This window comes from Salmo salar, chromosome ssa12 (genome assembly GCF_905237065.1).
Source record: "Salmo salar chromosome ssa12, Ssal_v3.1, whole genome shotgun sequence".
Classification (NCBI taxonomy): domain Eukaryota; kingdom Metazoa; phylum Chordata; class Actinopteri; order Salmoniformes; family Salmonidae; genus Salmo; species Salmo salar.
In genome coordinates this window covers 65,193,761-65,207,533 of record NC_059453.1, presented here as the reverse complement: position 1 = coordinate 65,207,533, position 13,773 = coordinate 65,193,761, and the positions used below count along the sequence as shown (strand labels likewise).

The 13,773-nt window shown below is 44.1% G+C and overlaps 1 protein-coding gene across 7 annotated transcripts in view; it reads right to left on the bottom strand.

Moving 5' to 3' along the window:
• LOC106565565 (collagen alpha-1(VII) chain-like) overlaps positions 1 to 12,505 on the bottom strand; it is a 99,256-nt gene extending 86,751 nt beyond the window's left edge. For 4 of the 7 annotated variants that reach the window (XM_014132828.2, XM_014132829.2, XM_014132830.2 and 1 more), the window contains exon 1: positions 12,158 to 12,503. The gene's annotated coding sequence lies outside the window, so the exon portion shown is untranslated. Of the gene's footprint in view, positions 1 to 12,157 lie in introns of all 7 variants that reach the window. The other 3 variants (XM_014132827.2, XM_014132832.2, XM_045691645.1) reach the window with 2 other exon arrangements.
• Between the last annotated feature and the right edge of the window lie 1,268 nt (positions 12,506 to 13,773).

Here is a 13,773-nt window from a genome sequence, read left to right as displayed (position 1 = left end):
AAAATACATCACATCATGAGGAAGGAAAAGTATGTGGATATATTGAAGCAACATCTCAAGACATCAGTCAGGAAGTTAAAGCTTGGTCGCAAATGGATCTTCCAAATGGACAATGACCCCAAGCATACTTCCAAAATTGTGGCAGAATGGATTAAGGACAACAAAGTCAAGGTATTGGAGTGGCCATCACAAAGCCCTGACCTCAGTCCTATAGAAATGTGTGGGCAGAATTGAAAAAGCGTGTGCGAACAAGGAGGCCTACAAACCTGACTCAGTTACACCAGCTCTGTCAGGAGGAATGGGCCAAAATTCACCCAATTTATTGTGGGAAGCTTGTGGATGGCTCCCCAAAACGTTTGACCCAAGTTAAACAATTTAAAGGCAATGCTACCAAATACTAATTGAGTGTATGTAAACTTCTGACCCACTGGGAATGTGATGAAAGAAATAAAAGCTGAAATAAATAATTCTCTCTACTATTATTCCGACATTTCACATTCTTAAAATAAAGTGGTGATCCTAACTGATGTAAAACAGGGAATTTTTACAAGGATTAAATGTCAGGATTTTTAAAAACTGACTTTAAATGTATTTGGCTAAGGTGTATGTAAAATTCCGACTTCAACTGTATGTTTATATGTAGGCATGACAGAGTAACAGAGGCAGAGAGGACAGAGTATATGTATTGGTCTGTAAAGTGAATCAAAATCCCAGCATCTGTAAGCATTTACAGTAGCATAGCATGTCACACTACTGAACTAACCCTAACCCATAGAGCAGACAATGTCAAGCTGTTCTTCCACATGAAAGAGGTCATGATGGGACTCACCAATTAAAACGCTAATAAACTGCCAGACTCACTAACTACATTAGACTGGAGACCTTTAGAAGCTGACACTGCATTACTTTGTGTAGTCTACAATATGTCCATAAAAACACACACACATGCATGCACATACACAACACACATACACACATGCACGCACGCACGCACACATACATATTGGGTACACACACACATTTTAGATATACAGCCCGCGGCTTGTGGTTGGGATGAATGAGTCAATGTCCGACTCATGCTATCAGTCACTAAACACAGACAAGCACACCTGCCTTCAGCAAGGGTGGAATCTATTTAGAGTTGCGATTTGAGTATCTAACTCAAAGCTCACTCTGTTTGTGAAGGGGTAAATGTTTGTCCTGGTACTGGTATGCAGAACTCGTGCTGAACTTCTTGTATCTCAACAATCGACAGCAGGACAAATTTAGAAACATACACAATCTTAGATCCTTGAGGTGACTACGTCGCTTTGGATAAAAGCATCTGCTAAATGGCACATATATTATTATTATTACTGCTACGTGTCAGTGCACAGTTTATTAAAAAGTCCATCATATATTTATTTTTCATAGGATAACCCTTTTAGATAATTGTCTGAAGGCAGAAACTCAAGAGTCTGAAATGTTTGTTCCCCTTGAATAACTTCAAAACCACATAACCGCCATTTCCTGAACTTTTCTCCTAAGCAACCGACATACATATTTAATTCCAAATGTTGTGTCCCTTTCCCCTCTAAAACCCTAGACAGATCGAGATCCTCTATATAGGTTCCTCACCTATAACATGGAATTACTCACAATTGTGCAATAACAGAAACCAAATCCACCCTCTTACGTTTCATGTTATTTTTTACATTTTCTGTGGAATCTATAAAGTTACAGTTCAATTATGGTCCAATTAAATCAAATTGTATTTGTCACATGCGCCAAATACAACAAGTGTAGACCTTACAGTGAAATGCTTACTTAAAAGCCCTTAACCAACAATGCTTTAAGAAGTTAAGAAGAAAAAAAGTGTTAGGCAAAAAATAGATAAGTAAAAAATTGAAAATAAAAAGTAACAAATAATTAAACAGCAGCAGTAAAATAACAATTGCGAAGCTATATACAGGGGGTACCGGTACCGAGTCAATGTGCGGGGGCACCGGTTAGTCGAGGTAATTGAGGTAATATGTACAGTTAAGTTAAGGAAACCAGGTTGTGAGAACACAGTCTGACCACATGTCTTTAAGATCTTAATTTACAACTGAAACACTATATGTTAATGACAGTTAGATATAAAAACAACACCAGTTGGAAACTATATGATCAGTTATAGCATGGTAAACATCCTACAAAGTGCATTCAAGTGGTCTCTCTTGTATTTTCTCTCCCATCTTAGTTTATATGCCAGCTTCTCTCTTCCTTTGGCTCTCCCCCCTTTCTCTCTCTCTTTCTGACTCTCTCGCTCACATTTTTTTTTTACCTTCTGAGACAGCACCTGTCCTTCTGGTATTCATCAATTTAACATAGCTATTAAAAGCTTTTTAACACCATCATTTATTACCACATGGTGTGATCCAAGGACACCCCCATAAGAGTCCATACTTATGCTGCATTCACAACCAAGTGGAACGGTGGTATTTACCACATATGACTAGGACAAATCCACATGAACGCCCCTCCAACTTGTAACTACTAGTGGGAAAATCATCAATCATCCCTGAACTCCGACTTCTCCCACATAACTGACCTCTGACGTCACCTACTAAGGAAATGACCTCGATAACAGCAGTTTCTGCAGTTAAATGTAACAAAACATTATTTATAAAAAGCTATCAATTAATATGTGTGGCAGCCTAGGAAAACGCTAAACTTTGAATTCTTTATAGCTCTGAAAACTACCAACTGTCCCAAATCCAGATTTCTTTAAATCACTGAGATAGCTTTATCAGAACCCGAGTTATGAGCTTTTAAAGTTGACTTCAGCCAAAATGTTAAAACTGAGAAAATGGCAATGAAAAATTCTGTTAAGTTTATTTCTAATTCCATTGAGACGAATGAGAGAAAAACACCAACACTCAGCTTGATTGTTTCAAAAGAGATTGTCAATATATTTATTATTTTTAAAACAGCAACTGCTGGTATTATTTGCATTAAATAATGAAATTATTATACGTAAGAGATCATTTGCCACTAGAAATGGTCCTTTGCCGGTAGAAATGTATTCAACAATCACTAATAAAGGTGCTAGCAAGTTTACTAGATAGCTACTGTAGTTGCCTTGATAACCAAACAAACAGACTTGCTACAGTAGTTTAGCTAACCAAACCATCAGTCCTAGCTTGCTATTATGAAAATCGAATTCAACAATGCCAATAATGTTTTCAAAACAACTTTTCTTTCAAAAGCAGCTCAAACAGAACCTCCCGCACTTCAGACTCCTGGAGCGGACCAGCCACCACCGGCCTGAGGAGAGACACATGGAACGAGGGGTTAATATGGTAATTCGGGGGGAAGCTGTAACCTGTAACATACCTCGTTCACTCTCCTCAGGACTTTGAATGGCCCCACAAACCGCGGGCCCAGCTTCCAGCAGGGCAGGTTTCGGGTCGAGAGCCAGACCCTGTCCCCTAGTGCAAACACCGGGGCCTCACTGCGGTGACGGTCCGCGCTGGTCTTTTGGCGCAGCGCGGCCTGCTGGAGGTGAACATGGGCGGCTTCCCAGGTCTCCTCCGCGCGTCTGAACCACTCGTCCACCGCAGGAGCCTCGGTCTGACACCGATGCCACGGTGCCAGAACCGGCTGGTACCCCAATACACACTGAAAGGGGGAGAGGTTAGTGGAGGAGTGGCGGAGCGAGTTCTGCGCCATCTCTGCCCAGGGCACAAACGCCGCCCACTGGCAATAGGACCGCAGAAACCTGCCCACATCCTGGTTCACTCTCTCCACCTGCCCATTACTCTCGGGGTGGAAACCCGAGGTAAGGCTGATCGAGACCACTAAACGTTCCATGAACGCCCTCCAGACTCTCTAAGTGAACTGGAGACCCCGATCAGACACTATATCCTCAGGCACCTCATAGTGCCGGAAGATGTGTGTATACAGGGCCTCCGCAGTTTGTAGGGCCGTAGGGAGACCGGTCAGAGGGAGGTGACGACAGGACTTAGATAAACGATCCACAACGACCAAGATCGTGGTGTTCCCCTGTGAGGGAGGGAGATCCGTTAGAAAATCAACCGACAGGTGTGACCAAGGCCGTTGTGGAATGGGTAAGGGAAGTAGCTTACCTCTGGGCAGGTGTCTAGGAGCCTTACACTGGGCGCGCACTGAGCAGGAGGAAACATAAACCCTCACGTCCCGAGCCAAGGTGGGCCACCAGTACTTCCCAGACAGACAGAGCACCGTCCAACCAATCCCCGGATGACCAGAGGAGGGTGATGTGTGGGCCCAATAGATCAACTGGTCACGGACAGCAGACGGAACGTACTGAAGTCCGACGGGACACTGGTGTGGAGTGGGTTCAGTACGCAACGCCCGCTCAATGTCCGCGTCCAGCTCCCACACGACCGGCGCTACCAGGCAGAAGGCTGGGATAATGGGAGTCTAATCCATGGGCCGCTCCTCTGTGTCATACAGCCAGGACAGTGCGTCTGCCTTAACATTCTGGGAACCTGGTCTGTAGGACAGGGTAAACACAAAACGGGTAAAGAACATGGCCCACCTTGCCTGACGAGGATTCAGTCTCCTAGCTGCCCGGATGTACTCCAGGTTGCGGTGGTCAGTCCAGATGAGGAAAGGGTGTTTAGCCCATCTCCACACCTTCAAAGCCTTAACCACAGCCAACAGCTCCCGGTCCCCCACATCATAGTTCCGCTCCACCGGGCTGAGCTTCTTCGAGAAGAAAGCACAGGGGCGGAGCATCGGTGGCGTGCCCCAGCGCTGAGAGAGCACGGCTCCGATCCCAGCCTTTGACGCGTCCACCTCCACTATGAATGTCAAAGAGGGATCCGGATGGGCCAGCATGGGAGCCGAGGTAAACAGAGCTCTCAGCTGCCCAAAAGCCCTGTCCGCCTCAACCGACCACTGCAGACGTACAGGACCCCCCTTCAGCAGTGAGGTAATGGGAGCAGCCACCTGGCCAAAACCCCTGAGATCCAGTTTAGTGAAGAAGCGCGCCCCGTGCTTTGACTCAATCGCCGTGGCGATAAGAGGTAGCGGGTAACTGTACCTCACCGTGATTTGATTGAGACCTCTATAATCAATGCATGGGCGCAGACCTCCATCCTTCTTCTTCACAAAAAAGGAACTCGAGGAAGTGGGTGAAGTGGAGGACCGAATGTACCCCTGACGCAGGGATTCAGAGACATATGTCTCCATAGCCACCGTCTCCGCTTGCGACAGGGGATACACGTGACTCCTGGGAAGTTCAGCGTCTACCAGGAGATTTATCGCACAATCCCCCCGTCGATGGGGTGGTAATTGAGTCGCCTTCTGTGCCAAATTGGCATATTCTGGGGGGATGCGCACGGTGGAAACCTGGTCTGGGCTTTCCACCGTGGTAGCACCAACGGAAACCCCTACACCACTCTCGCGACCACCCCGTGAGAGCCCTCTGTTGCCAGGAAATGGTGGGGTTATGAAGAGCCAACCAGGGAAGGCCTAGTACCACGGGAAACGCAGGAGAGTCAATGAGAAAGAGACTGATTCTCTCATCGTGAACCCCCTGTGTCTCCATGGCCAGGGAGATGGTGGCCTCCCTGATTAGCCCGGACCCTAATGGTCAACTATCCAGAGCGTGAAGGTCTATCCACAGGAATAATGGGGATCCCTAAACTAAGTGCTAACGCTCTGTCAATAAAATTCCCAGCTGCGCCTGAATCGACGAGCGCCTTATGCTGGGAATGCGGAGAGAACTCAGGGAAACAAACAGGTGGACAACAGAGGACTCTGGATGAGAGTGGTGCATACTCACCTGGGGTGACACCAGGGTGCCCTGCCTGCTGCCTCGACTCCCAGAGGGACCAACCCGGCACCGACCGGCAGTGTGCCCTCTGCGGCCACAGATGGTGCACGTGATGGCCACCCCTCCAGCCTCCCGACGCACAGCCCCGTCTGACGTCCTCACGTAAGCTGCATCGATAGTGGTCGATGAGGGCCCTGTCGTTCCATCCTGCTCCGGCGGCCAAGGTCCGGAACTCCAGCGCGAAATCCTGTGCGCTCCTCGTCCCCTGCCTCAAATGGAAGAGTCGTTCACCCGCCGCTCTACCTTCGGGCGGATGGTCAAAGACGGCCCAGAAACGGCGGGTAAACTCCTCAAAGTGGTCCAACGCCGGATACATGAAAAATGGAGCGGCGATGGCTAGAAAGCCGGTGACGTCGACCGCCGAACGCTGCCCGAACAAGGAGAGGAGCCACTTGCATTGATAACTACATTGTTGATTGTAAATTACAACTTTATACTACTACATTACTAATTAGCTAGCTAATTATTCTGTGTCTAAACCAGCCGATTTCATTCATCTGTAGCATGTTAGGCTATCTTAAATGGGCCAAGTCAGCTGTGACACTCTCTGGGAAGTTTGAGATAGCGTGTTCACATTGTGCATGCTAGTTAATGTAATTTTTTTTTACCATTTTGGAAATTAACCATTTTCCTTAAGTAATCATACAATATTGTTAAATTACAATAAAGTAAAGGATTTAAAGTATCCAAAACAACCAAAATCGCAATTTCCACAGAAACGGAATTTCATTGCATTTGGCTTTTTTCCCAGCAATAACTCAATGCGACATCCGACGGATTCTCGTAGGCCGATTCACATATGTTTTTTTAAAAACTATAATTTATTAACAAGCATGATAGCTGTACTTTTAGTTTATGTTTGATGCAGATTGTTGGCCATTAGCCAATCTGCATTTCTAAACGGGTTCAAAGCAAGTGAATGCATCCAACTGGTATTTATGACTTCACAACTGGTAATTACCACTTTTCCACTTGGTTATGAATGCAGCATTAGCACATTCTGGGAGCAGCTTTCACACCTGGGTATGACCACACCCACTGTAGCCCACCTGGGGTATGAAGCATAGCACTGAGGTCATAAGGTCATCCCTTTGGTAACAATGACACTGCTGCCCTGGGGTGACCTAATAGACCACTGACTGATTGAGCTGTGTTCCTTACATAGTCATTGATGGAGAGGCAGGGTGTGTGTGTGTGTGTGTGTGTGTGTGTGTGTGTGTGTGTGTGTGTGTGTGTGTGTGTGTGTGTGTGTGTGTGTGTGTGTGTGTGTGTGTGTGTGTGTGTGTGTGTGTGTGTGAGAGAGAGAGAGAGAAAGAGAGAGAGAGGGGGGGGGGGGGGGAGAATTAGAGGGTCTGAGTGAGAGATAGAAAGATGAACAAGAAAGGGAAATAGTAGCTAAGGGAGAAAGGAAGAGAGTGAAGGAAAGTAAGGAGGCAGTGAACACACACTGTACTTTCTCCCAAGAGAGCAGCTGTGAAATGGCAGTGTTACAGTTGGTGAGAGATGCCATTCGCCTGGAGTGACAGAGAGGACTGTTGTGTAACAGCAAGGTTCCCTTGGCGTGACATCAGCACAGGGACAGAGGGGGACAGAGGGGAGGGGGACAGGGGGGGAAGTGTCATAGTCAATTATCCCACTATTTCACTCACCGGTGAGATGTTGTGTAGGCCTAAGTGTTCTGTACAGTGTACTGTACACTGGGTAACACAGCATTTGTCTCTTTTTATAACAGGAGCCACGTTAAAGAGCAACTCTACTGTATAAGCCTACAGTACATGTCTGAAGTCAAGAACAGGACGGACAACCCAGTCAGTGACCTCCATGGTAATGCCCCGTTAAAGTGCATATCGGAACTCTGAAATGTCCCACTTGCTAACTGGTTGTAGTTAATCACGTGCCGCGTTCAACGAATTACCAAGTCGGAAATGTATGAGTTTCCTAGTTCCGACAATCATGGAACGCACTAAAGCGTCAAGCTCGGTCATGTCCACGCTCTTTTATCAGCCAAACCAAACAAAGAGACTCCATTTTGATCAATTGTCTTTGAGAAGTCCATAACCCTGTTTGCACAAGCTCCCAACATGCCCCTGGGGATTACAAAATGTAGCAGATGAAATGTCAGGGACCTCATGAACTTGTCTCCAAACTGTAAGAAATGTTTAAGTTTCTTTAAGCTCTGCAAGTTTCACCTGGCTCGTTGTGAGAACATCTATAAGAAAGTAATGAGTCACTTTCACCACATAGACACAGAGAAAGGAAAGAGAAGCCGAGGCAAACATACAAAGAGACTCTTTCCTGTCTAGATTATAGCCTTTGTCCTGTTCATTTTCCATGAGACATTAACGACCACTTAAGAGTCAGCTATCTAACACTAAACCCACTTAAGAGTCAGCTATCTAACACTAAACCCACATAAGAGTCAGATCAGTTCCATACTACTGTATGTCTAGACCTCCCCAACCTTTATAAATACCTTACATTAACTCAGCTTTACTTCATTTCTATTCTGAAACTCTCTGAAGACAATAGAGAATCAGCTCCCTGACAACACCAACATGGACTAACACAGCAAACAGACAGTAACCAACAGCAGTCTTCCCTTCCACAGATGACACACTTGGTAACCGTCCAGGTCTCTACACAACACAGCCCAGGAAAGTGGCACGCCATGAGCAGCAAACAAACCATGGATGAGGAGTAGGAGAATGAATGGATGAAAAAGAAGGATAGAGGGGTGAAAGTGAAGTCTGAGAGGAAGCGAGAGACAGGAAAGTGATTATTGAGAGAAGGTGAGGAGGAAATAAAGACAATTCAGAGAAGGGGGGGCTATGCAGTCTCAGTCGCTGTGGCACTGGAAGGTTAAAAAACCCCAGCAAAAGGCAGAAACCCACAGCAAAGACAGAACTTTCCCAGGGAATGGAACACACGATTGAAACCATTGATACAGACGACCGCTTAATTCATAACAGCTCACAGAAAGGGATGGAATGAGACAGACAGACAGACAGACAGACAGACAGACAGACAGACAGACAGACAGACAGACAGACAGACAGACAGACAGACAGACAGACAGACAGACAGACAGACAGACAGACAGACAGACAGACAGACAGACAGACAGACAGACAGACAGACAGAGGAAAATAGAGAACATAGCAAGGAGAAAGAGAGTGGGAAAGAGAAAGAGAGATGAGTGGAAAAAAACAGAGGGAGAGGAGGGGCTTTGCACAGCAAATTAAAGTTGTCTCATTGGATCTGGTCGCCATATTTGTCATGGTAGCATGCCAGTGACAGATAATAGCAGGGGAAACTACAGGATGTTGGCAGAGTTGTTCTCAGGTGGGCCAGTGTGGCTCAACCCGGGCAGGCAGGTGTTGGGTGGGATGTGGTGGCTGATGCTGAGGCTTCCTCTGACATTGTTAAACCGCTGCCAGGGGCAGGGTGGTGGTGGTAACTAACTGGTGCTTTCTGACTCATTCCATTTCCCCCATGCTAGTCTCTTTGATGTGGTGGAATGAAACAGTGTAGGAATCCTAGCTGTTTTTGATCTTCTCCAAACTTTGTGCAAAATCCTGACTACAATTTCAGTCACGACATACAGTACATGGATATTGCAGATAGTTTGGAGTATAAGCAACGACAGCTAAGATTCCTGCACTGTTCCATTCTAGCACATCAAAGAGAATAGCATGGGGGAAATGAGACCACCTGAGAACAACTATCTGCCAGCATATAGGCCTGGCTGTAGTTTTCCCTACTATTACTTAAACAGGGTGGGGTGAGCCCGCTGCATTGCCCCCAGCCTGATATAAAATGGCTACAATTGATTTAAAAATCATAGAACATTTTGATGGACCTTTGGAAATAAACCTCTTGAAATAAATGTCAGTGGCAACAGTTCCAACATGGGTAGACACGTAAGGGGCCCAGCTCTTCAGAGTGTGAAATATCTTCTTTTTAAGACTTTTACACAAAGTGTGAAATATCTAATGTCGCCAAGCAGACAAAGTCAACGCTTATGTCATCACCTGAGTCAAACACTGCAACTACACTATATTTACAGTAACTGCATGCCACAGAATACCATACCAATGTAGAAAGAACATAGGCTGATACTTGATCAAAGACATCCTGTTCTTTTAAATTAACAGGAGGGTCGTTCCACGAAATGAGTTGGTGGATTTTTTTTTTTTTAAGTTCACTTAATTTTAACATTCAAAGCTGATTGTATGCAACAGGGTGGGGCAATTGAATGCAAACTTCACCCAAAAAAAATTCATTGTTCAAATATTTCTAGCCTGTCTATATATGGTAACATGGTTGATGTGTTATAATCGACTCATTTAGTTTTCCACCACATAACACCAGAAAATTGCCAAAAAGAGTAGAACCAGCTCACCTGCTTTTACACTACGATGATTTGACTATTAGAGGTTCAATGTTTCTTTGTTTTGTTCTGTTTTTAAACAGGAACAGTTTCACCAAATTAAAACAACAGTTAAGTTCAAGTCACAGGGTTGACCCTAAAATGAGGGACAGGTTGAATCACATTAAATAAATAATCATCTTCAGAAATGACTTCATCAAAGCAACAAAATACCAAGGGCTTTACAATGAAACTTGAAGAAATGTTGGGGTTAAGTGGGTTAAAATCGTCAGAGAAGTCACAGAGAGTGCACAGAGGGGCATACATTCTGAATTTCGGCACTTTAGCAAGTCTTTATTCATATAAAAAAACTGATTCATTGAATTGTCCATGTGATCTATATTAAAGGGAACTTCATTTAATATAACAGGCTTTTAAAATCCAATATTGGTGTACATTTTCTACTTAAAGGTAGACTCTGCGATATGACGTTGATGCAGAAAGTATACAGCATAGTGGGTCAATTTCCGCAACAACTAATAGCATTAAAGCACAAGGCTCAACTTTGCCGCTGTTTTGGTTCCCTGGCTACCACGCTGTAACAGTGTGAAGCGAACCCGTGCACATACGCAGATACTGTGTGTGACTGTGTGAGAGCGAAGTCTTGCATTTCGCTCATCTCAGTACCTACAGTGCTGCTCGTGGCAACATAATTTCTCTGAGTCTACCTTGAAAATATCAAAGGGACTCATTTTGTGGAATGACCCATGAATGAATGCCTGTTTTTAGAAGGTTCTTCTCTAAGAGTTCAGGCCAGGTGCATACAACCTATTCACTTACTCTCTGTGTTTCAAACTCAGCTTTTTTCTTCTTCGGATTATAAAGTCTAATGAACCAGGTGATTTCAGCATTCTGATGCTGGATGCTGAGGTAATGAGATATGCTTACCCCGAAGGCTACAATTTGAGAGTCTGAGACTGTGAAGCAATAGAAGTAGCCTACACTGTAAAACCATGAAACATATGACACGTTTATAACCTAAATGTCAGTGTTTAAAACTTAAACTTTAGGCATTTAGATTTGCCAATAAGTGTTCTCATCTTAAACACATGCGTTTAGAATGCAAGATTAAACATGATAGTCAGCTTTTTCCAGTCAGTTTCCAACCAGGAAAATACCTTTATCTCCTAAGTGTCGGGATTTTAAACATCAGTGTTTCATTTCCCATCGTCCTGTTTAGAGTGCATTTAATCATGAGAAATTTGGCTTTACGGCTTTACACCCTACAGTGTTAAAACAACACCCCCAGTGTTTAGTGTTTAGAACCGAACCACCTTGTGCTGAATAAACATATGTGTGTGTTTAAAAGTGTTACAGCAATCTAAACACTTATGTGTTTTCATTTAAATTCTAAATGCCTTGATGCGTTCAAAAAGTGTTACAGACAAGTGTTTAGTTATGTTTTCAGATCCTAAACACTTGGTTTGACAGTGAAGTCTGACTGTATCAAAAACCAGATTTTAAAACAATTAGGCTGCATTTTGCACCGCAGGAAGAATAGTTGCTGGCTCTGCAAAAGCTAATGGGATCCAAATGAATTTGAATAAAAAAAATATATGAAATAAAAAATGTACAGTTTAAATCATTTGACAGGTAAACAGCTAATCAGTTGTCTGGTCTTGTTCAAGTGCTTTTGCCTCAGGGAGAATGGTGATTTGTGGTTGATTGATTGACATAGGCATATATTTCTGTGTTTAAGCACCACCAGGCTAGAGCAGACATGAATAAACCAAATAAGCATGCACCATAGAAACGGTAGCACTTTTATTAAGTGAGTAAGAACCGTGCGTAATGCTGCATGTCCCGAACCTCTCAGCCGCCGCATCCGAGCTCACAACGGACGGCAACGACCTCACCTGGCAAACTTCCAAGTCCTCACTCACCTTTCCACTTGTTGCATAATAATCCACCCGTCTCCCCGTTCTTCCTCCACGTCTACTGCGAGTTAGTAAATTAATAGGCAAACTATATATTCACTCTGTCACTCCAGTCAGTTGTCAGATAGCCTCCTCTGCTGCATAAAGTTTACGAAGCGTCCCGTGGCGCATGCCAGGTCCCGCGAAAGGATAGTCAGTGTCGTGTTAAGTTTAGCTGTAACACAGGCAGATTGGGTGGCTCAAGTTGGGCAGAAACTGCAGTACTGGGAGGACAGACTTGTTCAGTTGCTTGAACGAGAGTCGTGAGCAATTCCCTCGTTTTCCTTTTTTTTGTCTCACTTTTCTCGCTCCCTCACAGTCCGGGGCTGGGGTTCGCACGCTCTACCCGCCCTCATCAGCAGCAGCCAATGGCGCGAAGTCCTCGTGCGTTGATGAAATATTTGCCTCTATACCAAACCCTTTACATTGGAATAAGAGATACAGTCAAAAGTTTGGATGATTTTAGCATGTAAATCTTTGTGGGGTATAAAATGCCAGCAAAGCCAATACACAGCACAACACTAACAACACATTGACTACTAACAATACATTAATTGCACTATAACGGTGACAAACGGTGCCCACAAACTGTTTGGGCCTACATAAAACTGTTCCAACAGCAGAGTCCCAACAGCAGTCCCAACACTTTAACACTGCTACTGTACACCTGGCTATCAACAGAGCCTTGTCTGGATGTGAAACAGTTCATTTAGCCTCCTTTACTGCTTTAAAAAAAAACATAGCTGATATGGCTGACTTCCTTAAACAAATACAGTTTCTACTGACAATTGAGATGTACAAACTATGGAATAAGGGGATGACAAGCGGATAAGAGGCAATCCGTAATTTTGATTAAGACATTAATGAGCGAGCTAGAACGGACGTAGTCAATATAACTATTTTTTCAGCACTTTTGAAATGTACAGCGACAGAATATAGAACAGGGGCCATTCTTACAGTGTTCTCCCTGTAAGAACCGTAGGATAAATAAAGGGGCCATATAAGCAGACAATGAAAGCTCTTACAATATTCAATTATTATATTTATCTAAAACAAGTTATAGGCTACATGTGCACCACCAAGTCAGAACAGTAGGTGAAATTAAGAGGGGAATATAGACTAAATTATTAGGGTGGCACATTGACTACTAACAGCTTACTACACAACATGCACTTAGTATTACTTTCTTAGCTACAGTATACATACAGTACCAGTCAAATAGTTTGGACACACCTACTCATTCAAGGGTTTTCCTTTATTTTTACTATTTTCTATATTGTAGAGTACTAGTGAAGACATCAAAACTATGTTAAACAAATCAAAATATATTTTATATTTGAGATTCTTCAAAGTAGCCACCCTTTGCCTTGACGACAGCTTTGCAAACCCTTGGCATTCCCTCAACCAGCTCCATGAGGTAGTCACCTGGAATGCATTTCAATTAACAGGTGTGCCTTGTTAAAAGTTAATTTGTGGAATTTCTTTCCTTCTTAATGCATTTGAGCCAATCAGTTGTGTTGTGACAAGGTAGGGGTGGTATACAGAAGATAGGGCAGCGCATAATTGACCCAGCGCTGTCCGGG